At 44.7% G+C, this 27,434-nt stretch overlaps 1 protein-coding gene across 1 annotated transcript in view; it reads right to left on the bottom strand.

The window, feature by feature from the left end:
- Positions 1–19,554, bottom strand: part of pparg (peroxisome proliferator-activated receptor gamma) — a 171,306-nt gene extending 151,752 nt beyond the window's left edge. The window contains exon 1 of the mRNA XM_052501281.1: positions 19,004–19,554. The gene's annotated coding sequence lies outside the window, so the exon portion shown is untranslated. The remainder of the gene's footprint in view (positions 1–19,003) is intronic.
- Positions 19,555–27,434: the final 7,880 nt, after the last annotated feature.

Here is a 27,434-nt window from a genome sequence, read left to right as displayed (position 1 = left end):
AGCCTCTCTACTGTATAGAGCCTCTCTACTGTATATAGCCTCTCTACTGTATATAGCCTCTCTACTGTATAGAGCCCCTCTACTGTATAGAGCCTCTCTACTGTATAGAGCCTCTCTACTGTATAGAGCCCCTCTACTGTATAGAGCCTCTCTACTGTATAGAGCCTCTCTACTGTATAGAGCCTCTCTACTGTATAGAGCCTCTCTACTGTATATAGCCTGTCTTTTTACTTTTGTTTTGTTTTTTACTTACCCATTGTTCACCTAACACCTTTTTTTGCACTATTGGTTAGAGCCTGTTTGTAAGCATTTCACTAAGGTCTACATTTGTTGTATTCAGCAAACGTGACAAATAAACTTCGATTGGAACAACTAGTCCGGAGGGCTGAAATACTAGTCAGGAGGGCTGAACTACTAGTCAGGAGGGCTGAACTACTAGTCCGGAGGGCTGAACTACTAGTCAGGAGGGCTGAACTACTAGTCAGGAGGGCTGAACTACTAGTCAGGAGGGCTGAACTACTAGTCCGGAGGGCTGAACTACTAGTCAGGAGGGCTGAACTACTAGTCCGGAGGGCTGAACTACTAGTCAGGAGGGCTGAACTACTAGTCAGGAGGGCTGAACTACTAGTCCGGAGGGCTGAACTACTAGTCAGGAGGGCTGAACTACTAGTCAGGAGGGCTGAACTACTAGTCAGGAGGGCTGAACTACTAGTCAGGAGGGCTGAACTACTAGTCAGGAGGGCTGAACTACTAGTCAGGAGGGCTGAACTACTAGTCAGGACGAATTAACTACTAGTCCGGAGGGCTGAACTACTAGTCAGGACAGATGAACAAGTCAAGAGGAATGAACAAGTCAGGAGGGATTAACTACTAGTCAGGAGGGATGAACTACTAGTCAGGACAGATGAACAAGTCAAGAGGAATGAACAAGTCAGGAGGGATGAACCACGAGTCGGGAGGGATGAACTAGTCAGGAGAAATTAACTACTTGTCAGGGGGGATGAACTAGCATGGAGTGAGGAACTACTAGTCAGGAGGGATGAACTACTAGTCAGGAGGGATGAACTACTAGTCAGGAGGGATGAACTACTAGTCAGGAGGGATGAACTACTAGTCCGGAGGGCTGAACTACTAGTCCGGAGGGCTGAACTACTAGTCAGGAGGGATGAACTACTAGTCAGGAGGGATGAACTACTAGTCAGGAGGGATGAACTACTAGTCCGGAGGGATGAAACACGAGTCGGGAGGGGTGAAACACGAGTCGGGAGGGGTGAAACACGAGTCGGGAGGGATGAAACACGAGTCGGGAGGGATGAAACACGAGTCGGGAAGGATGAACTAGCATGGAGTGAGGAACTACTAGTCAAAAGCAATGAACTACTAGTCAGGACGGATTAACTACGTGTCAGGAGGGATGAACTACTAGTCAGGAGGGATGAACTACTAGTCAGGAGGGATGAACTACTAGTCAGGAGGGATGAACTATTAGTCAGGACAGATGAACAAGTCAAGAGGAATGAACAAGTCAGGAGGGATGAACCACGAGTCGGGAGGGATGAACTACTTGTCAGGGGGATGAACTAGCATGGAGTGAGGAACTACTAGTCAAAAGCAATGAACTACTTGTCAGGACGGATTAACTACTAGTCAGGAGGGATGAACTACTAGTCAGGACAGATGAACAAGTCAAGAGGAATGAACACGTCAGGAGGGATAAACTACTCGTCAGGAGAAATTAACTATTGAGGAATTAACTACTAGTCAGGAGGGTTGAATTAGTCAATGGGGAAGAACTAATGAGGGCTGAACTACTAGTCGCCCCAACTAGTCAGGAGGGCTGAACTACTAGTCAGGAGAGCTGAACTACTAGTCAGGAGAGCTGAACTACTAGTCAGGAGAGCTGAACTACTAGTCAGGAGAGCTGAACTATTAGTCAGGAGTGATGAACTACGAGTCAGGAGAGAGAAACTAGTCAGCAGGACCTTGTGGTTAAGAGGTTGGCTCATGCCTTTTCCTGGGGATGTGACTGGTTTAAAAGAACCTAGGAGTAATTTTCCTCTCTAACATCAGATAATTTCACTTCAGAGAGCAGCCAGACAGAGGTCAGGGTCATGTGGTATTAAGGTGGTCTGGTGTAGTGTTGTGTGCTAGAGCAGCCTTATGACTTCCTGTTGCTTCATCTTGTTCTGACGCTATGTCTCTGGGTTATGGTTAGTGTTAGGGTTTGTCTCTCAGGGTCATGTGGTGTTAAGGTGGTCTGGTGTAGTGTGTGTGTTTCATGTTGCTTCATTCTGTTATGAAGCTATGTCTCTGGGTTAGGATTATGGTTAGGGTTTGTCTCTCCGGGTCATGTGATGTTATGGTGGTCTGGTGTAGTGTTGTGTGTTAGAGCAGTCTTATGACTTCCTGTTGCTTCATCCTGTTCTGACGCTATGTCTCTGGTTCCACTTCTCTATGCTGAGAGACACGCTGAGAGACATTGAGCTCACTTCTTATTCTAAGGAATATCAGGTAGACAGCTTATTATTACACTGTTTAAACATATCTAAAAATATAGTTTATAATATTTGAATTCCCAATATGTTGTATGAAGCAATACTTGGAAATCACTATTCTTCAAAGCTACAACAGACTTTCACAGAGTCCAGCGTTATTCAGCAGTCTGATTCATGAAGACTGACATCCCCACTGTCTGTCTCTTTGGTGTCTACACTTGTCGCATGTTCTTCTGCTATCAAAATATGAAGATCACATTGAGACAGGTCTAGACACACAAAAGTTGCTTTGTGATCTGATCGTGTTCAGATCTGGCTGACCACTTCAGGAAGTGGTCAGGGATGTATTGTATGCGGATTTCTCCTCAGTCTGGACGCAAATCAGTCTACTGAAAGTGCATACAGTTGGCGACGTCATCAGCACTCCTCCCACATGTGTTTTGGGACCGAGAGGCACCTTTTCATTATAACATTGGAGGAAATGTGTTCTTAGCATGTGAGGAAAGTGTTTGCTGGTCTCAAATCTAGCCAGCCAACTAATATTTTGAAGAAAAAAAAATAGGTTGGCTACAGTTAATCTAACTACTGTAGCTAACTAGCCAGCTAACCTCCGTAGCTAGCAAGCAACGCTAAAGGGATTGCAAACGGGTTGCTGCCATCAGTTGTTGTGTATATTTGGCCTATTCCACCGTTTGTAGAATGCATACTACTGGCATTTCAATATAGCGCTGAAATAGGGAATCCAGACACACTGTGGACATGGTAGACACATTGAAATGTAGGTGCAGATGCATGACGCATTCGGAATTCCATGACCACGGCCTCGGTCTCTCTCTCTGTCTTGGTCTCTCTCTGCGTCTTTCACTGTGTCTATTAACTAGCACAGTTTAAATGCAGAACCAGTGTTCATTATTTCAACAAAAAGAGAGACAAAAATAATATTAACACTATAACTATAACACTGAAATTATGGCGAATAGAAATGAAGAGCAGAATGACACGGTTAAGAGCTTTGCTTGATGTACCGATTGGTTTCATACAACACTGCAGCAGATGTCCTTGTTGGTTTTGGGTAGAATTCAGGCATAACATCGACTTCTCAGAGAAGTCGTCCACCTGCAAAACCCAGACCATGATTGTGCTTCTGTTGTGGGTGTGGTAACATCATATTATAACGGTACTGATGATTGTCCTATATTCACACTGGACCTGTCACATTATAATGACACGGGTGATTTTCCTATACTCACACGGGGTCTCTCCTTCCTACAGGTGAGTGTCAGGGTCCAAACCAATATCACGTTTTCTCAAGCCGTTCTCAAAATACATGCAGGCATGAGGGTACCTTTGTACATGCACACGTGTACAAAGACACACGCACAAAGCAATGTTATCATGTGTAGAAGGAAAGCGTGTTTAATGCACCCCAACACAGCTTTAGAACAGTGTTCAATATACCCCAACACAGCTTTCGAACCGTGTTTAATGCACCCAATGTTCAATATAAAATGTACTACATGTTCAATATATGACATGTTCAATATAGAATGTTTGACATGTTCAATATAGAATGTTCAATATTTGACATGTTCAATATAGAATGTTCAATATGACATGACATGTTCAATATAGAATGTTCAATATGACATGACTTCTGTGAGCAGGCCTTTCTAATCGACCTGGCCCGTGTATCCTGGAAGGACATTGACCTCATCCCGTCAGTTGAGGATGCCTGGTCATTCTTTAAAAGTAACTTCCTCACCATTTTGGATAAGCATGCTCCGTTCAAAAAATGCAGAACCAAGAACAGATACAGCCCTTGGTTCACTCCAGACCTGACTGCCCTCGACCAGCACAAAAACATCCTGTGGCGGACTGCAATAGCATCGAATAGCCCCCGTGATATGCAACTGTTCAGGGAAGTCAGGAACCAATACACGCAGTCAGTCAGGAAAGCTAAGGCCAGCTTCTTCAGGCAAAAGTTTGCATCCTGTAGCTCCAACTCCAAAAAGTTCTGGGACACTGTGAAGTCCATGGAGAACAAGAGCACCTCCTCCCAGCTGCCCACTGCACTGAGGCTAGGAAACACGGTCTCCACCGATAAATCCATGATTATCGAAAACTTCAATAAGCACTTCTCAACGGCTGGCCATGCCTTCCGCCTGGCTACTCCAACCTCGGCCAACAGCTCCGCCCCCCCAGTAGTTCCTCACCCAAGCCTCTCCAGGTTCTCCTTTACCCAAATCCAGATAGCAGATGTTCTGAAAGAGCTGCAAAACCTGGACCCGTACAAATCAGCTGGGCTTGACAATCTGGACCCGCTATTTCTGAAACTATCTGCCGCCATTGTCGCAACCCCTATTACCAGCCTGTTCAACCTCTCTTTCATATCGTCTGAGATCCCCAAGGATTGAAAGCTGCCGCAGTCATCCCCCTCTTCAAAGGAGGAGACACCCTGGACCCAAACTGCTATAGACCTATATCCATCCTGCCCTGCCTATCTAAGGTCTTCGAAAGCCAAGTCAACAAACAGGTCACTGACCATCTCGAATCCCACCGTACCTTCTCCGCTGTGCAATCTGGTTTCCGAGCCGGTCACGGGTGCACCTCAGCCACACTCAAGGTACTAAATGATATCATAACCGCCATCGATAAAAGACAGTACTGTGCAGCCGTCTTCATCGACCTCGCCAAGGCTTTCGACTCTGTCAATCACCAAATTCTTATCGGCAGACTCAACAGCCTCGGTTTTTGCCACAGGGTTCAATTCTCGGGCCGACTCTTTTCTCTGTATATATCAATGATGTTGCTCTTGCTGCGGGCGATTCCCTGATCCACCTCTACGCAGACGACACCATTCTATATACTTTCGGCCCGTCATTGGACACTGTGCTATCAAACCTCCAAACGAGCTTCAATGCCATACAGCACTCCTTCCGTGGCCTCCAACTGCTCTTAAACGCGAGTAAAACCAAATGCATGCTTTTCAACCGATCGCTGCCTGCACCCGCATGCCCGACTAGCATCACCACCCTGGATGGTTCCAACCTTGAATATGTGGACATCTATAAGTACCTAGGTGTCTGGCTAGACTGCAAACTCTCCTTCCAGACTCACATCAAACATCTCCAATCAAAAATCAAATCCAGAGTCGGCTTTCTATTCCGCAACAAAGCCTCCTTCACTCACGCTGCCAAGCTTACCCTAGTAAAACTGACTATCCTACCGATCCTCGACTTCGGCGATGTCATCTACAAAATGGCTTCCAACACTCTACTCAGCAAACTGGATGCAGTCTATCACAGTGCCATCCGTTTTGTCACTAAAGCACCTTATACCACCCACCACTGCGACTTGTATGCTCTAGTCGGCTGGCCCTCACTACATATTCGTCGCCAGACCCACTGGCTCCAGGTCATTTACAAGTCCATGCTAGGTAAAGCTCCGCCTTATCTCAGTTCACTGGTCACGATGGCAACACCCATCCGTAGCACGCGCTCCAGCAGGTGTATCTCACTGATCATCCCTAAAGCCAACACCTCATTTGGCCGCCTTTCGTTCCAGTACTCTGCTGCCTGTGACTGGAACGAATTGCAAAATCGCTGAAGTTGGAGACTTTTATCTCCCTCACCAACTTCAAACATCAGCTATCCGAGCAGCTAACCGATCGCTGCAGCTGTACATAGTCTATAGGTAAATAGCTCACCCTTTTTCACCTACCTCATTCCCATACTGTTTTTATACTGTTTTTATTTATTTACTTTTCTGCTCTTTTGCACACCAATATCTCTACCTGTACATGCCCATCTGATCATTTATCACTCCAGTGTTAATCTGCAAAATTGTATTATTCGCCTACCTCCTCATGCCTTTTGCACACATTGTATATAGACTGCCCATTTTTTTCTACTGTGTTATTGACTTGCTAATTGTTTACTCCATGTGTAACTCTGTGTTGTCTGTTCACACTGCTATGCTTTATCTTGGCCAGGTCGCAGTTGCAAATGAGAACTTGTTCTCAACTAGCCTACCTGGTTAAATAAAGGTGAAATAAAAAAAATAAAAAAATAAAAATATAGAATGTTCAATATGACATGACATGTTCAATATAGAATGTTCAATATGACATGACATTTTCAATATAGAATGTTCAATATTTAACATATTTAATATAGAATGTATGTCATGTACAATGTAGAATGTATGACATGTACAATGTAGAATGTATGACATGTACAATGTAGAATGTATGACATGTACAATGTAGAATGTATGACATGTACAATATAGAACGTATGACAGGTACAATATAGAATGTATGACATGTACAATATAGAACGTATGACAGGTACAATATAGAATGTATGACATGTACAATATAGAACGTATGACAGGTACAATATAGAATGTATGACATGTACAATATAGAATGTATGACATGTACAATATAGAACGTATGACAGGTACAATATAGAACGGATGACAGGTACAATGTAAGACATGTTCAATGTAGAGTGTATGACATGTACAATATAGTATTTACAGTGCCTTGCGGAAGTATTCGGCCCCCTTGAACTTTGCGACCTTTTGCCACATTTCAGGCTTCAAACATAAAGATATAAAACTATTTTTTTGTGAAGAATCAACAACAAGTGGGACACAATCATGAAGTGGAACGACATTTATTGGATATTTCAAACTTTTTTAGCAAATCAAAAACTGAAAAATTGGGCGTGCAAAATTATTCAGCCCCCTTAAGGTAATACTTTGTAGCGCCACCTTTTGCTGCGATTACAGCTGTAAGTCGCTTGGGGTATGTCTCCATCAGTTTTGCACATCGAAAGACTGACATTTTTTCCCATTCCTCCTTGCAAAACAGCTCGAGCTCAGTGAGGTTGGATGGAGAGCATTTGTGAATAGCAGTTTTCAGTTCTTTCCACAGATTCTCGATTGGATTCAGGTCTGGACTTTGACTTGGCCATTCTAACACCTGGATATGTTTATTTTTGAACCATTCCATTGTAGATTTTGCTTTATGTTTTGGATCATTGTCTTGTTGGAAGACAAATCTCCGTCCCAGTCTCAGGTCTTTTGCAGACTCCATCAGGTTTTCTTCCAGAATGGTCCTGTATTTGGCTCCATCCATCTTCCCATCAATTTTAACCATCTTCCCTGTCCCTGCTGAAGAAAAGCAGGCCCAAACCATGATGCTGCCATCACCATGTTTGACAGTGGGGATGGTGTGTTCAGGGTGATGCGCTGTGTTGCTTTTACGCCAAACATAACGTTTTGCATTGTTGCCAAAAAGTTCAATTTTGGTTTCATCTGACCAGAGCACCTTCTTCCACATGTTTGGTGTGTCTCCCAGGTGGCTTGTGGCAAACTTTAAACTACACTTTTTATGGATATCTTTAAGAAATGGCTTTCTTCTTGCCACTCTTCCATAAAGGCCAGATTTGTGCAATATACGACTGATTGTTGTCCTATGGACAGAGTCTCCCACCTCAGCTGTAGATCTCTGCAGTTCATCCAGAGTGATCATGGGCTTCTTGGCTGCATCTCTGATCAGTATTCTCCTTGTATGAGCTGAAAGTTTAGAGGGACGGCCAGGTCTTGGTAGATTTGCAGTGGTCTGATACTCCTTCCATTTCAATATTATCACTTGCACAGTGCTCCTTGGGATGTTTAAAGCTTGGGAAATCTTTTTGTATCCAAATCCGGCTTTAAACTTCTTCACAACAGTATCTTGGACCTGCCTGGTGTGTTCCGTGTGCTTCATGATGCTCTCTGCGCTTTTAACGGACCTCTGAGACTATCACAGTGCAGGTGCATTTATACGGAGACTTGATTACACACAGGTGGATTGTATTTATCATCATTAGTCATTTAGGTCAACATTGGATCATTCAGAGATCCTCACTGAACTTCTGGAGAGAGTTTGCTGCACTGAAAGTAAAGGGGCTGAATAATTTTGCACGCCCAATTATTCAGTTTTTGATTTGTTAAAAAAGTTTGAAATATCCAATAAATGTCGTTCCACTTCATGATTGTGTCCCACTTGTTGATTCTTCACAAAAAAAATACAGTTTTATATCTTTATGTTTGAAGCCTGAAATGTGGCAAAAAGTCGCAAAGTTCAAGGGGGCCGAATACTTTCGCAAGGCACTGTATATAAACAAGATAATCTGGCTCTCAGATTTTGTCGTGCTTGTTGTGTTTTCTGTGTTCAGGCTATCCAGTGTGTTGGTTCTTGTCTATGGGAGGATGATTTTGCAGTAGAGACGTGAGGTTTTGTCTAAGGGACTCATTCTCCCATTAAGACCCTCTAGGGAGACTAAGGAACATTAAGATACATACTAGAGCCATTACAACAACACGCTCCCGGCCAGCGGCCCACTCCCCACTCTCCTGACCCCCCAGCGGCCCCCTCCCTAGTCTTCTGCCCCCACTCCCCAGCGCTCCCCAGTCCTAGATTGCCATTGTGCAGCTCCCTGGGAATGAGAGTTTGCACAATTTCTTAGGACGTGAACTTTTCCCCAATTTATTTGAATAGGAGTGAGTTAATGGTTGATTGCTCCCATGGGCTTTAAGCAGAGCCTCCTCCAAGGAGAAGGAAAGAGCTACAGCCTTACTACACACACACACTATGTCAAGGTCTCCTCCGCTCCCGCTGGGGAGGCAAGGGGATGTTCCTCGAGGTAGAAAGGAAAACACACACACAGGAAAAGACGGAAGTGTGCTAAACGGATAAAACATGTGTACATCGTGTTAACAGTAACATCCCTCCACCGGTCTCACTAGAGAGGTGAAGTTTTGACCTGAGTCTTTTTGGGTTTCTGTCCCCTAAAGGCCTTATTTTAGTCCTATAGTCCTCTCCAGGCCTGGGGTAAAGGCCACAGCCTCCTCAGGTCTAATCATTACCTTAACCCTTAACCATATCTGTAACCCCAACCCTCTAAAAAGGTTTTATTTTTTGTTCTATATTCCTACCCAGGACTGGAGTGAAGGCCACAGCCTCCTCTGTGTGGGTACTCTGCAAGACTAACCCTAATACCGGTACCCCCAGTATACAGCTTCGCTATTGTTATTTTATTGTTGCTCTTTAAATGATTTGTTACTTTTATTTCTTATTCTTATTTTATTTGTTTTATTTTTAAAACTGCATTGCTGGTTAGGGCTTGTAAATAAGTATTTCACTGTTGTATTCGGCGCATATATGCTCTACTCGGCTGGCCCTCGCTACATATTCGTCGCCAGACCCACTGGCTCCAGGTCATCTATAAGTCTATGCTAGGTAAAGCTCCACCTTATCTCAGCTCACTGGTCACGATAACAACACCCGCCCGTAACACGCACTCCAGCAGGTATATCTCACTGGTCATCCTCAAAGCCAACACCCCCTTTGGCCGCCTTTCCTTCCAGTTCTCTGCTGCCAAGGACTGGAACAAATTGCAAAAATCGCTGAAGCTGGGGACATATTTCCCTCACTAACTTTAAACATCAGCTACCTGAGCAGCTAACCAATCGCTGCAGCTGTACATAGCCCATCTGTAAATAGCCCACCCAATCTACCTACCTCATCCCCATATTGTTTTGCCTTACCTCCTCAGCCCATTTGCACACCACTGTATATAGACTTTATGCTTGTTTATTCCATGTGTCACTGTGTTGTTGTTTGTGTCGCACTGCTTTGCTTTATCTTGGCCAGGTCGCAATTGTAAATGAGAACTTGTTCTCAACTAGCTTAACTGGTTAAATAAAGTTTAAATAAAAAAGAATAACCCTGCTAGCTGCTGCTGCTAATAACTCTAACCCCGTGTAACGGATGTGAAACAGCTAGCTAGTCAGTGGTGGTGCGCGATAAATAGCGTTTCAATCGGTGATGTCACTTGCTCTGAGACCTTGAAGTAGTGGTTCCCCTTGCTCTGCAAGGGCCGCGGCTTTTGTGGAGCGATGGGTAACGATGCTTCGTGGGTGACTGTTGTGGATGTGTGCGGAGGGTCCCTGGTTTGCGCCCGGTTATGGGCGAGGGGACGGTCTAAAGTTTTACTGTTACACCCGCTAGCTGCTGCTAAGTCCAACCCCGCTAGCTGCTGCTAACTCCAACCCCGCTAGCTGCTGCTAACTCCAACCCCGCTAGCTGCTGCTAACTCCAACCCCGCTAGCTGCTGCTAACTCCAACCCCGCTAGCTGCTGCTAACTCCAACCCCGCTAGCTGCTGCTAACCCTAACCCCGCTCGCTGCTGCTGACCCTAACCCCGCTAGCTGCTGCTAACTCCAACCCCGCTAGCTGCTGCTAACTCCAACCCCGCTCGCTGCTGCTAACCCTAACCCCGCTCGCTGCTGCTGACCCTAACCCCGCTGCTGACCCTAACCCCGCTCGCTGCTGCTGACCCTAACCCCGCTCGCTGCTGCTAACTCCAACCCCGCTAGCTGCTGCTAACTCCAACCCCGCTAGCTGCTGCTAACTCCAACCCCGCTAGCTGCTGCTAACCCTAACCCCGCTGCTAACCCTAACCCCGCTGCTAACCCTAACCCCGCTCGCTGCTGCTAACCCTAACCCCGCTGCTAACCCTAACCCCGCTCGCTGCTGCTAACCCTAACCCCGCTCGCTGCTGCTAACCCTAACCCCGCTCGCTGCTGCTGACCCTAACCCCGCTCGCTGCTGCTGACCCTAACCCCACTCGCTGAGACAGCCTATAGGGAGATCAGAGACCTGACTGTATGGTGCAAGGACCACAACCTCTCCCTCAACATGATCAAGACAATGGAGATGATTGTGGACTACAGGAAAAGGATGACCGAGCACACCCCCATTCTCATCGATGGAGCTGCAGTGGAGCAGGTTGAGAGCTTCAAGTTCCTTGGCGTCCACATCACCAACAAACTACTTTGGCCCAAACACACCAAGACAGTTGTGAAGAGGACACGACAAAGCCTATTCCCCCTCAGGAAAACTAAAAAGATTTGGCATGGTTCCTGAGATCCTCAAAAAGTTCTACAGCTGCGCAATCGAGAGCATCCTGACCTGTTGCATCACTGCCTGGTATGGCAACTGCTCAGCATCTGACCAGAAGGCGCTACAGAGGGTAGTGCTTTTGGCCCAGATATCACCGAGGCCAAGCTTCCTGCGATCCCGGACCTACATACTAAGCGGTGTCAGACGAAAGCCCAAAAAAGTGTCAAAGACTCCAGTCACCAAAGTCATAGACTGTTCTCTCTGCTACCGCACAGCGAGCGATACCGGAGCGCCAAGTCTATGACCAAAAGGCTCCTTAACAGATTCTACCCCCAAGCTATAAGACTCCTGAACAATTAATCAAATGGCTACCCAGACTATTTGCATCGACACCCCTCCATTTGTTTTTACACTGCTGCTACTCGCTGTTTATTATCTATGCATTGTCACTTCACCCCTGCCTTATTTGCATATTAAGTGGCACATTTTTATAATATTGCAATTTAATTTCATGAAATGTGTTCTACATCAACCCTGAAAATGTCATAACAATATGATCACTGTATCTTGATATTGGACAAAACGCGTTGATATTAAGAATCCAGACAGGTGATTTGGTGCAATTGCCTACGGAATAATAGTGACCAGTCCAAGACCTTTTCCGATCACTTGAAAATAAGATCTCAGCAATGCTAAGTCCTACCGTCATGAAATAAAGTGTTTTGTGTTAATGAGGTTCCCTATAACATGGAATACAAAGTATAACACCAGAACCAAAGCTGAATTTTGTCACCTATCACCCTAGTTCAGCTGGGCTTGACAATCTGGACCCGCTATTTCTGAAACTATCTGCCGCCATTGTCGCAACCCCTATTACCAGCCTGTTCAACCTCTCTTTCATATCGTCTGAGATCCCCAAGGATTGGAAAGCTGCCGCAGTCATCCCCCTCTTCAAAGGGGGAGACACCCTGGACCCAAACTGCTATAGACCTATATCCATCCTGCCCTGCCTATCTAAGGTCTTCGAAAGCCAAGTCAACAAACAGGTCACTGACCATCTCGAATCCCACCGTACCTTCTCCGCTGTGCAATCTGGTTTCCGAGCCGGTCACGGGTGCACCTCAGCCACACTCAAGGTACTAAACGATATCATAACCGCCATCGATAAAAGACAGTACTGTGCAGCCGTCTTCATCGACCTCGCCAAGGCTTTCGACTCTGTCAATCACCATATTCTTATCGGCAGACTCAACAGCCTCGGTTTTTCGGATGACTGCCTTGCCTGGTTCACCAATTACTTTGCAGACAGAGTTCAGTGTGTCAAATCGGAGGGCATGCTGTCCGGTCCTCTGGCAGTCTCTATGGGGGTGCCACAGGGTTCAATTCTCGGGCCGACTCTTTTCTCTGTATATATCAATGATGTTGCTCTTGCTGCGGGCGATTCCCTGATCCACCTCTACGCAGACGACACCATTCTATATACTTTCGGCCCGTCATTGGACACTGTGCTATCAAACCTCCAAACGAGCTTCAATGCCATACAGCACTCCTTCCGTGGCCTCCAACTGCTCTGAAACGCGAGTAAAACCAAATGCATGCTTTTCAACCGATCGCTGCCTGCACCCGCATGCCCGACTAGCATCACCACCCTGGATGGTTCCGACCTTGAATATGTGGACATCTATAAGTACCTAGGTGTCTGGCTAGACTGCAAACTCTCCTTCCAGACTCACATCAAACATCTCCAATCAAAAATCAAATCAAGAGTCGGCTTTCTATTCCGCAACAAAGCATCCTTCACTCACGCTGCCAAGCTTACCCTAGTAAAACTGACTATCCTACCGATCCTCGACTTCGGCGATGTCATCTACAAAATGGCTTCCAACACTCTACTCAGCAAACTGGATGCAGTCTATCACAGTGCCATCCGTTTTGTCACTAAAGCACCTTATACCACCCACCACTGCGACCTGTATGCTCTAGTCGGCTGGCCCTCACTACATATCCGTCGCCAGACCCACTGGCTCCAGGTCATCTACAAGTCCATGCTAGGTAAAGCTCCGCCTTATCTCAGTTCACTGGTCACGATAGCAACACCCATCCGTAGCACGCGCTCCAGCAGGTGTATCTCACTGATCATCCCTAAAGCCAACACCTCATTTGGCCGCCTTTCGTTCCAGTACTCTGCTGCCTGTGACTGGAACGAATTGCAAAATCGCTGAAGTTGGAGACTTTTATCTCCCTCACCAACTTCAAACATCAGCTATCCGAGCAGCTAACCGATCGCTGCAGCTGTACATAGTCTATAGGTAAATAGCTCACCCATTTTCACCTACCTCATTCCCATACTGTTTTTATACTGTTTTTATTTATTTACTTTCCTGCTCTTTTGCACACCAATATCTCTACCTGTACATGACCATCTGATCATTTATCACTCCAGTGTTAATCTGCGAAATTGTAATTATTTGTCTACCTCCTCATGCCTTTTGCACACATTGTATATAGACTGCCCATTTTTTCTACTGTGTTATTGACTTGCTAATTGTTTACTCCATGTGTAACTCTGTGTTGTCTGTTCACACTGCTATGCTTTATCTTGGCCAGGTCGCAGTTGCAAATGAGAACTTGTTCTCAACTAGCCTACCTGGTTAAATAAAGGTGAAATAAAATAAAATAAAAATAGTTATAAAGTCAGAGGGGAAGTAATGCTGTTGCAGTACAACAGGACTGTCTTTTTAATGAGGCTGAATCCTATTATATTCCTTTCAGCTGGTTTAGCTGGATAATCACTAGAAAATCACTGGAAATTAATAAACGATTATAATAAGGAATCAGTGGAAATCAATGGAAATGACAGGAAAATCCCTGTGTTGGTCAGAGCCTGACCACAGCATTTGAAACACCATCTCTGTGTGGGTAATGAGTTTGTGTAAATCGCAAATGTCCGTACAATCAGAACACATCAGTTTCTGATAAAGAATATATATATATATATATATATATATATTAATGTTTTATTTCTAATTCTCTCTTTCTCTCTTTCTTTCGGAGGACCTGAGCCCTTGGACCATGCCTCAGGACTACCTGACATGATGACTCCTTGCTGTCCCCAGTCCACCTGGCTGTGCTGCTGCTCCAGTTTCAACTGTTCTGCCTTATTATTATTGGACCATGCTGGTAATTTATGAACATTTGAACATCTTGGCCATGTTCTGTTATAATCTCCACCCGGCACAGCCAGAAGAGGACTGGCCACCCCACATAGCCTGTTTTTTCCTAGCCACCGAGCTTCTACACCTGCATTGCTTGCTGTTTGGGGTTTTAGGCTGGGTTTCTGTACAGCACTTTGAGATATCAGCTGATGTACGAAGGGCTATATTAATACATTTGATTTGATTTTGATTTGATTTAGATTTGATTTGTTTTTTTCTTTATCAATTTAAAAAAAAAATTAAAATTAGGCTTTATTGCTAAGCTTAGTACTCTGTAGATGTATTTGATGTATTGTAAAGGTAGTACTATGTAAAGGTATTTGAGGTATTGTATAGGCAGTACTATGTGAATGTATTTGAGGTATTGTATAGGCATTTGTATTTGGCTCCTGAGTGGAGCAGCGGTCTAAGGCACTGCACCTCAGTGCTAGAGGCATCACTACAGACCCTGGTTCGATTCCAGGATATATCAAACCAGCTGTGATTGGGAGTCCCATAGGGCGGTGCACAATTGGCCCAGCGTCATCCGGGTTAGGGTCATTGTAAATAAGAATTTGTTCTAAATTGACTTGCCTAGTTAAATAAATATGGGGGGGGGGGAATAGGTAGTACTATGTAGATGTATAGGTAGTACTATGTAGATGTATAGGTAGTACTATTTGCATTGATCCCCCCTCCTTGTTTTTACCCTGCTGCTACTTGATGTTTGTTATCTATGCATAGTCACTTTACAAATTACCTTGACTAACCTGTACCCCCACACATTGTACCGGTAGCCCATGTATATTTATTACGTCATTTTCTTGTGTTGCGTTTGGATTTTTTGGAGAAGAAAAATTCTTTAGTTTATTTAGAAAATATTTACTTAACCAACAATGCAGTTAGAAAAATAGAGTTTAGGGCTTTTAAGTAAGTATTTCACAGTAAGGTCTATTACCTGTTGTAATCAGCGCCTGTGACTAATACAATTTGATTTGATGTATTGGAGGCCAGGTTAGGCCCAACATAAAGGCCCAATAGAAACACAGCTTTGTCTCTGTAGACGCTCCTTCCATTTATAACAGAGCAAAGTCCAACATACACACACATTGCTCTTTAGGAATTATATAACCCATTATGAAACTCTGAAGTAAACTGTCCCTCTTTTTGATTCAGTCCTTGTTGCTCTAGTATCCACACATTACATCACTGTTATATCAGGTTATAAAGAGTTCTACTGTAGATACAGACTTGATGGTTCCTGCTAGATTATAGAAGATTATACTGTAGCCCATGGAGGGAGAAATGCTAAACATGAGACTATAATGAGGAATAATTGGTGTAGGCATACTACCCTATCCTTATACTGTAGTGTAGTGAAAACCAGTGTGAGAAAAGTACCCAATTGTCATACTTTAATAAAAGTAAAGATACCTTAATAGAAAATGACGTATGAAGTAGAGGTGAAAGTCACCCAGTAAAATACTACTTGAGTAAAATTATTTGGTTTTGAATATACTAAAGTATCAAAAGAAAATGGACTTAAGTTTCAAAAGTAAAAGTATACAGTACATAATTTCACATTCCTTATATTAAGCAAACCAGATGGTAAATTTGTCTTGTTGTTTTAATTTACAGAGAGCCAGGGGCACACTCCAACACTCAGACATTTACAAACAAAGCATTTGTGTATAGTAAGTCCGCCAGATCAGAGGCAGTAGAGATGACCAGGGATGTTCTCTTGATAAGTGTGAATTGTACCATTTTCCTGTAGTGTCAAGAATTTGAAATGTAAGGAGTACTTTTGGGTGGCAGGAAAAATAAATGGAGTAAAAAGTACATTATTTTCTTCAGGAATGTAGCAGAGTAAAAGTACAGATAACTACTTACGTAGTACTTTAAAGTATTTTTTCTTAAATACTTTACACCACTGGGGAAAACTGTGTTCTCGATCTTTGTGAAGGGAAATGTTGTGAAACTGAACCTGAAGTATCCTATCACTTTCAGCGGACACAGACTAGTCCTCGCTTCTCCAAAATACTGTTCATGTCACAACCATTTTTCAAAAATAGCTTTACAAATGTTTTATCATAAGTTATTCAGTCATATCCTTAAATAAATGGTTTATTTTAAGTCATTGCATGACGAAATATCATGCTGACCTGTGTCATAACTAACACTGGCCTCAGATGATGCTATGACCTTGTAACATAGAAAGTAAATACAGAATTATACAGCCTATTTAGATCAAGAATACACATTTCTACATAAGCGGAGCCTAATTTAAAAGTATTTTTATAGTAACCCATCTATTGTAGTCAACAGGTGGCAGCTGATTGTAAGCCATAAGGCATGGTTGTTAAACCAATAACTCAAATCAAAATTGATTTGCTTCAGTAATAAGTTAATTTAAATTTGGTTTCCTAAATATGGCTATATTAAAAAAATATGTTTATATCTGGAGGTACCTACAGCCTAAATTAAAACACTGCAGCAATACCTTACTGAATGGTTTGACGGGTGAAGGTTTGCCTACAACAAAATAGGATCATTGTGTGGATATCGGGTGGGTGTGTGGTGGGCGGGTTGAATAAAGATCAAACCACTAGGCTTACCTTTAAAAAAAATCCATAAATGTATCATTATTGTGCAATTTATATCTATGGGCTACATTGAGGTTTTTCTTTCATTATTTTAGGCTCTCTCATTAGTGTATAAGCCTAAGCTTTAGGGCCTAACTGTATACGGGCCAAATAGCCTACACGCCAATAGCCAAATGCTGAACGGAAGAGGCAGAAAAAGTTCAAGTTGATTCATAGAGGAAAAAAAGGACAATATCAGAGTTTAATTCAATAGAAGGAAAAAAGGACAAGGTTGAAGTTTAATTCATTAAGAGAAAAGCTGTGTAATGGACAGTTGAAAATAAAGAGAAGGGAGGCCCATAAAAGTAATGTTTTGGAAAGATTTGATGAAGTAGTATGAGAGGATGAAAGCAGTGCTGGGGCTATGTTATGTGTGATGATTGTGAGGCGCTGTACAAATTCCAGTCACAAGACAGGACTTCAAATAGGCTTATGACATGTCAAGGGAACTGTAGCCTACTGCTCAGATGGGTTTAAATGGAAACTGACATTTGGACACTGACTGTAGGTCTATAACCTCGCACAAAGCCTTAACATTAACTCATGCAGAATTAAGCATTTCTTGCAGTAAAATTCTACTGTAGGCTAAATGTTGACCAGGGAACATGAGGGGAGAAATAAGATGTATTTCTTTCAGCATCTTGAGAGAATGCACCTCCACAGATACCTTCTATGGTGCTATCTTTATCAGCATCATAAAAGCTGATAGTATGTCAACCACATAAAATATGCATCCAAGCCAAACGGAAATCTTATCAGAAACATGTTGGGTCATTTTCACAGCTTTCCATTTCCTTACAAATGGTCAAACTGATGTAATTTGTAAATGTTGCACATCAATTTTTTTGTCAGTTATTGCATTTTCTCTCCGAAAGAAGAGAACTTTACTGACCTCAACTGTATAGAAACATTAATTCTATCGATTTATGACATTCTGGTGAGCAAGGGTGTATTTAGTCTACTTGGGCAACATATAATGATAGAAGAGAAGCTGAATATATGTAAACAACTTGACAAACAAATAGTCTACCAAAAGTCGGAAATTATAATCAGAAACATATGCAAATCAGGAAACAACAAAAAAAATCCTGCGCCCCATGTAGCCTAGATGTATTTTCTTTATAATTCTTCAGATTGTCACTTTATCACATGTCGTTGGGTGGTTGCTGATGGGACTTTAGTAATTGCGGGCGGCAGTAGGTGAACGAAAAGCTGACCAGCTCACCACAAATTGCTTGCTACCCAGCGCTGCTGCCACGCAGGACTGAGATTTACCCGCTAATTCAGCGCAATACTATCAGTCTATAATTTAAAACTAAAACTGAGCAAATTGCCTAGCTATTCGTGATGATAAAGGGTTACGACGAAAAAATGATTGTCAAAACATATTTTAATTTTTTTAATCTTCCAATGTGTGAGCCCTTGAAATTATCAGCACATGCTTCAAATTTGGAAAACGTTTGGGAATTAATTTGTTGAATTGAATAAAAACGTACCTGTACCACAGCGAGGACGTTGCTTGTTAAAATTGCTACACATCATATGCATGTCCTAAACACTTGATTTCATTTCCCCAATAATAGGAAAACAATAAATGTTTTAAATGAAAGTAGGCCTACGCTTGCCAATGTGTTGACAGGCAGTGTAATTGATCCCCCTCTCCGTGGGTTAAATACCATGCTGCTCATCGCAGAAAGAAATATTACGACTAACCTGAAAAAGACCTCAAATACTGTGCGATGCCGTCTCCTTCTGTAGTAGCTGCTGCCTGTTTGTCCTTCTACAGTAGCTGCTGCCTGTTTGTCCTTCTACAGTAGCTGCTGCCTGTTTGTCCTTCTACAGTAGCTGCTGACTGTTTGTCCTTCTACAGTAGCTGCTGCCTGTTTGTCCTTCTGTAGTAGCTGCTGCCTGTTTGTCCTTCTACAGTAGCCGCTGACTGTTTGTCCTTCTGTAGTAGCTGCTGCCTGTTTGTCCTTCTACAGTAGCTGCTGCCTGTTTGTCCTTCTACAGTTGCCGCTGACTGTTTGTCTCTTGTTTGTTCTCTCGCGGCGCAGCGGGACCCGCTCTGGAGTCTCTCGACGTCTTTATTTGTCTCTGCAGGCAGTCAATCAGCAACGACAGGACCGGGCTACACTGCTTGGTGGGTAGGATGATAACATGTAGTATTGCAGGAGTAACGGGGATAATGACAGTAGTCATGTTCTACCAACTCGTGTTGTAGACGTATATCGCTCTGTTTCCCCTCCCTCTCTGGAACACCTACTGGGATCACATGGAACAACGCGGAAGGAAGAGTAATTCTGGCTTCAGTCCTGTTGATGGTTATTACTGAACAATTATCCTACAGCTTTTAACAGGCACTTCTGAGTGCAGAAAATGACTTGATTGCACACCATGATTAGAGTGAGGAATTATCATGAAGTGATCACTGATGGTTTGTGATAATGAACTAAAAGTGAGAATTAAAGCACAAACTGTTATGGCTACACTATTAGTCTATACTGTGTAGATGTTGCATGTACCACAATAACCCTATTATTATTATTATTATATTATTATTATTATTATTATTAATAAATCAGTTAGAGAAATTTACCACAATAAATCATTTAGAGAAATCTTCCACAGTAAATCAGTTAGAGAAATCTACCACAGTAAATCAGTTAGAGAAATCTACCACAGTTAGAGAAATCTCATCCCGCCTCACCCAATGTGGTAAGGATCTGCTATTTTCTAAAGTATTTTTCTTTACTTTCGAACCCGGAATCCCCCGACATAAGCCAGCCAGCTAGCGGTCATCAGCTAACCTCTAGCTCAGAATTCTCTCACCAATTTGCACAACGCTATTCAAAACATAGCATACCAGACTTATTTTCTCTCCATATCCCCGGATTCCTACCGCAAGCTCTGAACCTTTTCACCTGGATCATCGCAGCTAGCTAGCTGCTATCCGATTGGCTTCTCCTGGCTAACGTCTCTGTCCCGAAGCAAGCACCAATTAGCCTGGAGCTAGCCCATGCTAGGCCCATCTCCCAGCTAGCTGAAGAGGTCCATCAGCCACCCCTTGGGCTACAATACCTATTTTGGACCCATTTTACTACATAAAGCCCTGCTAATCCATCTGGACTACCGATGTAATCTGCCCGAGGGTTCTTTTTGCAACAGGCCCCTCCGTCGCAACGTCCCCTGAATGATTCTAGCTAGCCTACTAGCTGCGGCCCGCTAGCTGTCTAGAGCATATCGAACTGTTAGCTGAATAGGTCCATCGGGCAATTTCTTGGGCCACTATACCTATTTTGCCAATTGGACTGGGCACCTTTACTACACGGAACCCTACTAATCCATCATGGCTGGTCTGCAGACTGTAACGGTTTTGACTTGAGGTTATTATTTATAGGGGTGCCAGGTAGGTTGTGCCTACCAGAGAAAACATTGGTTTCTCCTTTTAGTTTGGGTGGGAATGAGTCCCATCTGGTCCGTCAAGTCTACACCAATACAAAGGACTCATGTAAAAGTCAGGATGGAAATAAACTTTTCATAAATCCTTAAAACATTGGAAAGAACTTCCAAAACAACTATATTCTTTTGCGTGGGTTGTATTAACAACATCAAGGATTACGCACACATATAATATAACACAATGAGTTCTGGTTCCTCCAGAAATGTCCTGTACCTCGGGCCTAAAAAGAGTCCAGCCCGGTAAAGGAGTTCAGTGAACTCAAGTGTCTTTTGTCACACAATGTTTGTCTGTTTATTCCGTGTAGCGTAAACCCAGTATTAAACATACAATCAATATAACAATTATTTTACCACAGAACTTTAAAGCGGATCAACTCTTAATTAAGTCCTCAACTACAACTAACTACATAAATCACAGTATACATCCAAACAAATGAAATACCGTATACAAAAAAGTGGTAGTCAGTCGGTCAGTCAGACAATCCAATCTGCCAATAGATCTCCAGCTGAGAAAGGCCACGAAGAACGGAGAGGTGTAGTCCAGGGACGCAAAGAGTGGATCCGATCCTGGGTAAACTCTCTTAGGCTACAAAACACACGTTTAACAGCAACAAAACAAACGGAATGGAGAAGCTTCGGGAACTGAGGGTTGAACACATCCTCATGCACGTCTCCATCACAACCCCACTTTCGCGCAGCTGATGCTGGCTATTTAATTGGGAATTAAAGGGAAAGCGCCCTATTGGAAGGAGCTGCACTGAGACGGTTCAAAAAAAATTCAGGGCCGTCACAAGACGGAACCACATGAAGAGGCTCTGCATGAGGAGGCTAAAACAGACTTCTTCCATCACAACATCTCTCTAAGGCCCTTCTGCTAGCTTGCTAGCCCCGGCCCGCTAGCTGTCTGAATCGCTGTGTCTCCAGCCAGCTTAACTACTCACTGGACCCTTACAATCACTCGGCTACGCATGCCTCTCACAAATGTCGATAGGGTTTATCCATTGCTGTTCTGGTTAGTGATTGTCTTATTTCACTGTAGAGCCTCTAGCCCTGTTCAATATGCCTTAGCTAACCCTCTTGTCCCCCTCACCACACATGCGGTGACATCACCTGGTTTAAATTATGTTTCTCGAGACAATATCTCTCTCATCGTCATTCTATGCCTAGGTTTACCTCCACTGTATTCACATTCTACCACACCTTTGTCTGTACATTATACCTTGAATCTATTCTATTGCACCCAGAAACCTGCTCCTTTTACTCTCTGTTCCGAACGTACTAGACAACCAGTTCTTGTAGCCTTTAGCCGTACCCTTACCCTATTCCTCCTCTGTTCCTCTGGTGATGTAGAGGTTAATCCAGGCCCAGCAGTGCCTAGCTCCACTCCCATTCCCCAGGCGCTCTCATTTGTTGGCTTCTGTAACCGCAAAAGCCTTGGTTTCATGCACGTTAACATTAGAAGCCTCCTCCCCAAGTTTGTTTTATTCACTGCCTTAGTACACTCTGCCAACCCAGATGTCCTAGCCGTGTCTGAATCCTGGTTTAGGAAGACCACCAAAAACCCTGAAATTTCCATCCCTAACTATAACATTTTCCGACAAGATAGAACCGCCAAAGGCGGCGGAGTGGCAATCTACTGAGATAGCCTGCGGAGTTCTGTCATACCATCGAGGTCTGTGCCCAAACAATTAGAGCTTCTACTTCTAAAAATCCACCTTTCCAGAAACAAGTCTCTCACCGTTGCCGCTTGCTATAGACCACCCTCTGCCCCCAGCTGTGCCCTGGACACCATATGTGAATTGATTGTCCCCTATCTATCTTCAGAGCTCGTGCTGCTAGGTGACCTAAAGTGGGACATGCTTAACACCCCAGCCATCCTACAATCTAATCTTGATGCCCTCAATCTCACAAAAATGATCAATGAACCTACCAGGTACAACCCCAAATCTGTAAACACGGGCACCCTCATAGATATCATCCTAACCAACTTGCCCTCCAAACACCTCTGCTGTCTTCAACCAAGATCTCAGCGACCACTGCCTCATTGCCCGCATCCGTAATGGGTCTGCGGTCAAATGACATTTACATTACATTTACATTTAAGTCATTTAGCAGACGCTCTTATCCAGAGCGACTTACAAATTGGTGCATTCACCTTATGACATCCAGTGGAACAGCCACTTTACAATAGTGCATCTAAATCTTTTAGGGGGGGGGGGTGAGAAGGATTACTTTATCCTATCCTAGGTATTCCTTAAAGAGGTGGGGTTTCAGGTGTCTCCGGAAGGTGGTGATTGACTCCGCTGTCCTGGCGTCGTGAGGGAGTTTGTTCCACCATTGGGGGGCCAGAGCTGCGAACAGTTTTGACTGGGCTGAGCGGGAACTGTACTTCCTCAGTGGTAGGGAGGCGAGCAGGCCAGAGGTGGATGAACGCAGTGCCCTTGTTTGGGTGTAGGGCCTGATCAGAGCCTGGAGGTACTGAGGTGCCGTTCCCCTCACAGCTCCGTAGGCAAGCATCATGGTCTTGTAGCGGATGCGAGCTTCAACTGGAAGCCAGTGGAGAGAGCGGAGGAGCGGGGTGACGTGAGAGAACTTGGGAAGGTTGAACACCAGACGGGCTGCGGCGTTCTGGATGAGTTGTAGGGGTTTAATGGCACAGGCAGGGAGCCCAGCCAACAGCGAGTTGCAGTAATCCAGACGGGAGATGACAAGTGCCTGGATTAGGACCTGCGCCGCTTCCTGTGTGAGGCAGGGTCGTACTCTGCGGATGTTGTAGAGCATGAACCTACAGGAACGGGCCACCGCCTTGATGTTAGTTGAGAACGACAGGGTGTTGTCCAGGATCACGCCAAGGTTCTTAGCGCTCTGGGAGGAGGACACAATGGAGTTGTCAACCGTGATGGCGAGATCATGGAACGGGCAGTCCTTCCCGGGAGGAAGAGCAGCTCCGTCTTGCCGAGGTTCAGCTTGAGGTGGTGATCCGTCATCCACACTGATATGTCTGCCAGACATGCAGAGATGCGATTCGCCACCTGGTCATCAGAAGGGGGAAAGGAGAAGATTAATTGTGTGTCGTCTGCATAGCAATGATTGGAGAGACCATGTGAGGTTATGACAGAGCCAAGTGACTTGGTGTATAGCGAGAATAGGAGAGGGCCTAGAACAGAGCCCTGGGGGACACCAGTGGTGAGAGCGCGTGGTGAGGAGACAGATTCTCGCCACGCCACCTGGTAGGAGCTACCTGTCAGGTAGGACGCAATCCAAGCGTGGGCCGCGCCGGAGATGCCCAACTCGGAGAGGGTGGAGAGGAGGATCTGATGGTTCACAGTATCGAAGGCAGCCGATAGGTCTAGAAGGATGAGAGCAGAGGAGAGAGAGTTAGCTTTAGCAGTGCGGAGCGCCTCCGTGATATAGAGAAGAGCAGTCTCAGTTGAATGACTAGTCTTGAAACCTGACTGATTTGGATCAAGAAGGTCATTCTGAGAGAGATAGCGGGAGAGCTGGCCAAGGACGGCACGTTCAAGAGTTTTGGAGAGAAAAGAAAGAAGGGATACTGGTCTGTAGTTGTTGACATCGGAGGGATCGAGTGTAGGTTTTTTCAGAAGGCGTGCAACTCTCGCTCTCTTGAAGACGGAAGGGACGTAGCCAGCGGTCAGGGATGAGTTGATGAGCGAGGTGAGGTAAGGAAGAAGGTCTCCGGAAATGGTCTGGAGAAGAGGGGTGGGGATAGGGTCAAGCGGGCAGGTTGTTGGGCGGCTGGCCGTCACAAGACGCGAGATTTCATCTGGAGAGAGAGGGGAGAAAGAGGTCAGAGCACAGGGTAGGGCAGTGTGAGCAGAACCAGCGGTGTCGTTTGACTTAGCAAACGATGATCGGATGTCGTCGACCTTCTTTTCAAAATGGTTGACGAAGTCATCTGCAGAGAGGGAGGAGGGGGGAGGAGATTTCAGGAGGGAGGAGAAGGTGGCAAAGAGCTTCCTAGGGTTAGAGGCAGATGCTTGGAATTTAGAGTGGTAGAAAGTGGCTTTAGCAGCAGAGACAGAGGAGTAAAATGTAGAGAGGAGGGAGTGAAAGGATGCCAGGTCCGCAGGGAGGCGAGTTTTCCTCCATTTCCGCTCGGCTGCCCGGAGCCCTGTTCTGTGAGCTCGCAATGAGTCGTCAAGCCACGGAGCGGGAGGGGAGGACCGAGGCGGCCTGGAGGATAGGGGACATAGAGAGTCAAAGGATGCAGAAAGGGAGGAGAGGAGGGTTGAGGAGGCAGAATCAGGAGATAGGTTGGAGAAGGTTTGAGCAGAGGGAAGAGATGATAGGATGGAAGAGGAGAGAGTAGCGGGGAGAGAGAGCGAAGGTTGGGACGGCGCGATACCATCCGAGTAGGGGCAGTGTGGGAAGTGTTGGATGAGAGCGAGAGGGAAAAGGATACAAGGTAGTGGTCGGAGACTTGGAGGGGAGTTGCAATGAGGTTAGTGGAAGAACAGCATCTAGGAAAGATGAGGTCGGCGTATTGCCTGCCTTGTGAGTAGGGGGGGAAGGTGAGAGGGTGAGGTCAAAAGAGGAGAGGAGTGGAAAGAAGGAGGCAGAGAGGAATGAGTCAAAGGTAGACGTGGGGAGGTTAAAGTCGCCCAGAACTGTGAGAGGTGAGCCGTCCTCAGGAAAGGAGCTTATCAAGGCATCAAGCTCATTGATGAACTCTCCGAGGGGACCTGGAGGGCGATAACTGATAAGGATGTTAAGCTTGAAAGGGCTGGTAACTATGACCACCCTTCATCACTGTCAAACACTTCCTAAAACACTTCAGCGATCAGGCCTTTCTAATTAACCTGGCCCGTGTATCCTGGAAGGATATTGACCTCATCCCGTCAGTAGAGGATGCCTGGTTATTCTTTAAAAGTGCCTTCCTCACCATCTTAAATAAGCATGCCCCGTTCAAAAAATGTAGAACCAGGAACGGATATAGCCCTTGATTCACTCCAGACCTGACTGCCATTGACCAGTACAAAAACATCCTCTGGTGTACTGCATTAGCATCAAATAGCCCCTGTGATATGCAACTTTTCAGGGAAGTTAGGAACCGAAATACACAAGCAGTTAGGAAAGCTAAGGCTAGCTTTTTCAAACAGAAATTTGCATCCTGTAGCATAAACTCTAACAAGTTCTGGGACACTGTAAAGTCCATGGAGAATAAGAGTACCTCCTCCCAGCTGCCCACTGCACTGAGGGCAGGAAACACTGTCACCACCGATAAATCCACAATGATTGAGAATCTCAATAAGAATCTTTCTATGGCTCTCTAACCCTAACCCTAACCCTGTCTCTTTTATATCATGACAGACCAGCTAGATCTACTGTCTCTTTAATATTATGACAGACCAGCTAGATCTACTGTCTCTATTGTATTATGACAGACCAGCTAGATCTACAGTCTCTATTATGTTATGACAGACCAGCTAGATCTACTGTCTCTATTGTATTATGACAGACCAGCTAGATCTACAGTCTCTATTTTATTATGACAGACCAGCTAGATCTACAGTCTCTATTATGTTATGACAGACCAGCTAGATCTACAGTCTCTATTATGTTATGACAGACCAGCTAGATCTACTGTCTCTATTATATTATGACAGACCAGCTAGATCTACTGTCTCTGTTATATTATGACAGACCAGCTCAATCTACTGTCTCTATTATATTATGGGTTAGGGTTAGTCGGTTGATCCACTTCCATCTCTGACACGTGGAAGCCGAAGGGGGGGAAGGGAGGGGGGTGCACTCCACATCATATACGGGCGGACCGGCATGGTCCGGGCGCAACCGGCCAAAGTAGTAGACCACATGGTTGCCCACTGGTAGATTAACCCGTTGGTTGGGTTAAAGACTGTCCGTAGGGTTAGGGTTAGGTATAGTTTTTAGAATGGTTAGGGTTAAGGTTCGGGTAAGGTATAGTTTTTAGAATGGTTAGGGTTAGGGTCAGGTATAGTTTTTAGAATGGTTAAGGTTAGGTTTAGGTAGATCTCTCAACTCGACGTAGGATCAGGCAAAACCCGTGAGTTGTGTACCTTATGCAGGTCCGGTCCTCGGTTGGTTGCCATGTGTCCATGTCGAGTGGTATGGTCATGATGTCTTGGTCCGCTGGTCAACGGATGTGGAAAGCATAGTGCAACCTACGAGTTTACTCTCTGTCGGATCCTTCTTTTTTAGCTCTACGTTGTCTATGTATTTACTTCTGTGTTCGTCAGTCTTTTGGTCCTGGATGTTTTCAATCATGTGTGTAATTAGGAGTTATTCCCTTCTAGGATCCTAACCTAACTCTGAATTAACCCATGTCTAGTCGAATCCAGCTGGTCTGTATGGGTATACTCGGCGTAGGATCAGGCAAAATCATTGAGTTGCGTACCTTATGCAGGTCCGGACCTCAATTGGTTGCCATGTGTCCCTGTCAAGTGGTTAGTCATTGAACTACCAGTGGTTTGAGCAGACAAAAACCCAGAAGGCGAGCCCTCTCTACGGTTGTAATGCATCCGCCTTTGGAGTTCCGTCCTGCGTTTCGGTAGGTGTATAGAGGGTTTAGGATCAGGTAAACTTACTCTGGCTTTTGTATCGTATGTCTGCCAGGAGTCACAGTTGATTGCCATGTGTCCATCCTCACTATCTCAGTGTCTGGAGGGGGACATTGGACGGAGCC

This window comes from Oncorhynchus keta, unplaced genomic scaffold (genome assembly GCF_023373465.1).
Source record: "Oncorhynchus keta strain PuntledgeMale-10-30-2019 unplaced genomic scaffold, Oket_V2 Un_contig_1319_pilon_pilon, whole genome shotgun sequence".
Classification (NCBI taxonomy): Eukaryota; Metazoa; Chordata; class Actinopteri; order Salmoniformes; family Salmonidae; genus Oncorhynchus; species Oncorhynchus keta.
The sequence above is the reverse complement of the archived record's forward strand: the minus strand, read 5'-3'. Positions and strand labels throughout refer to the sequence as shown.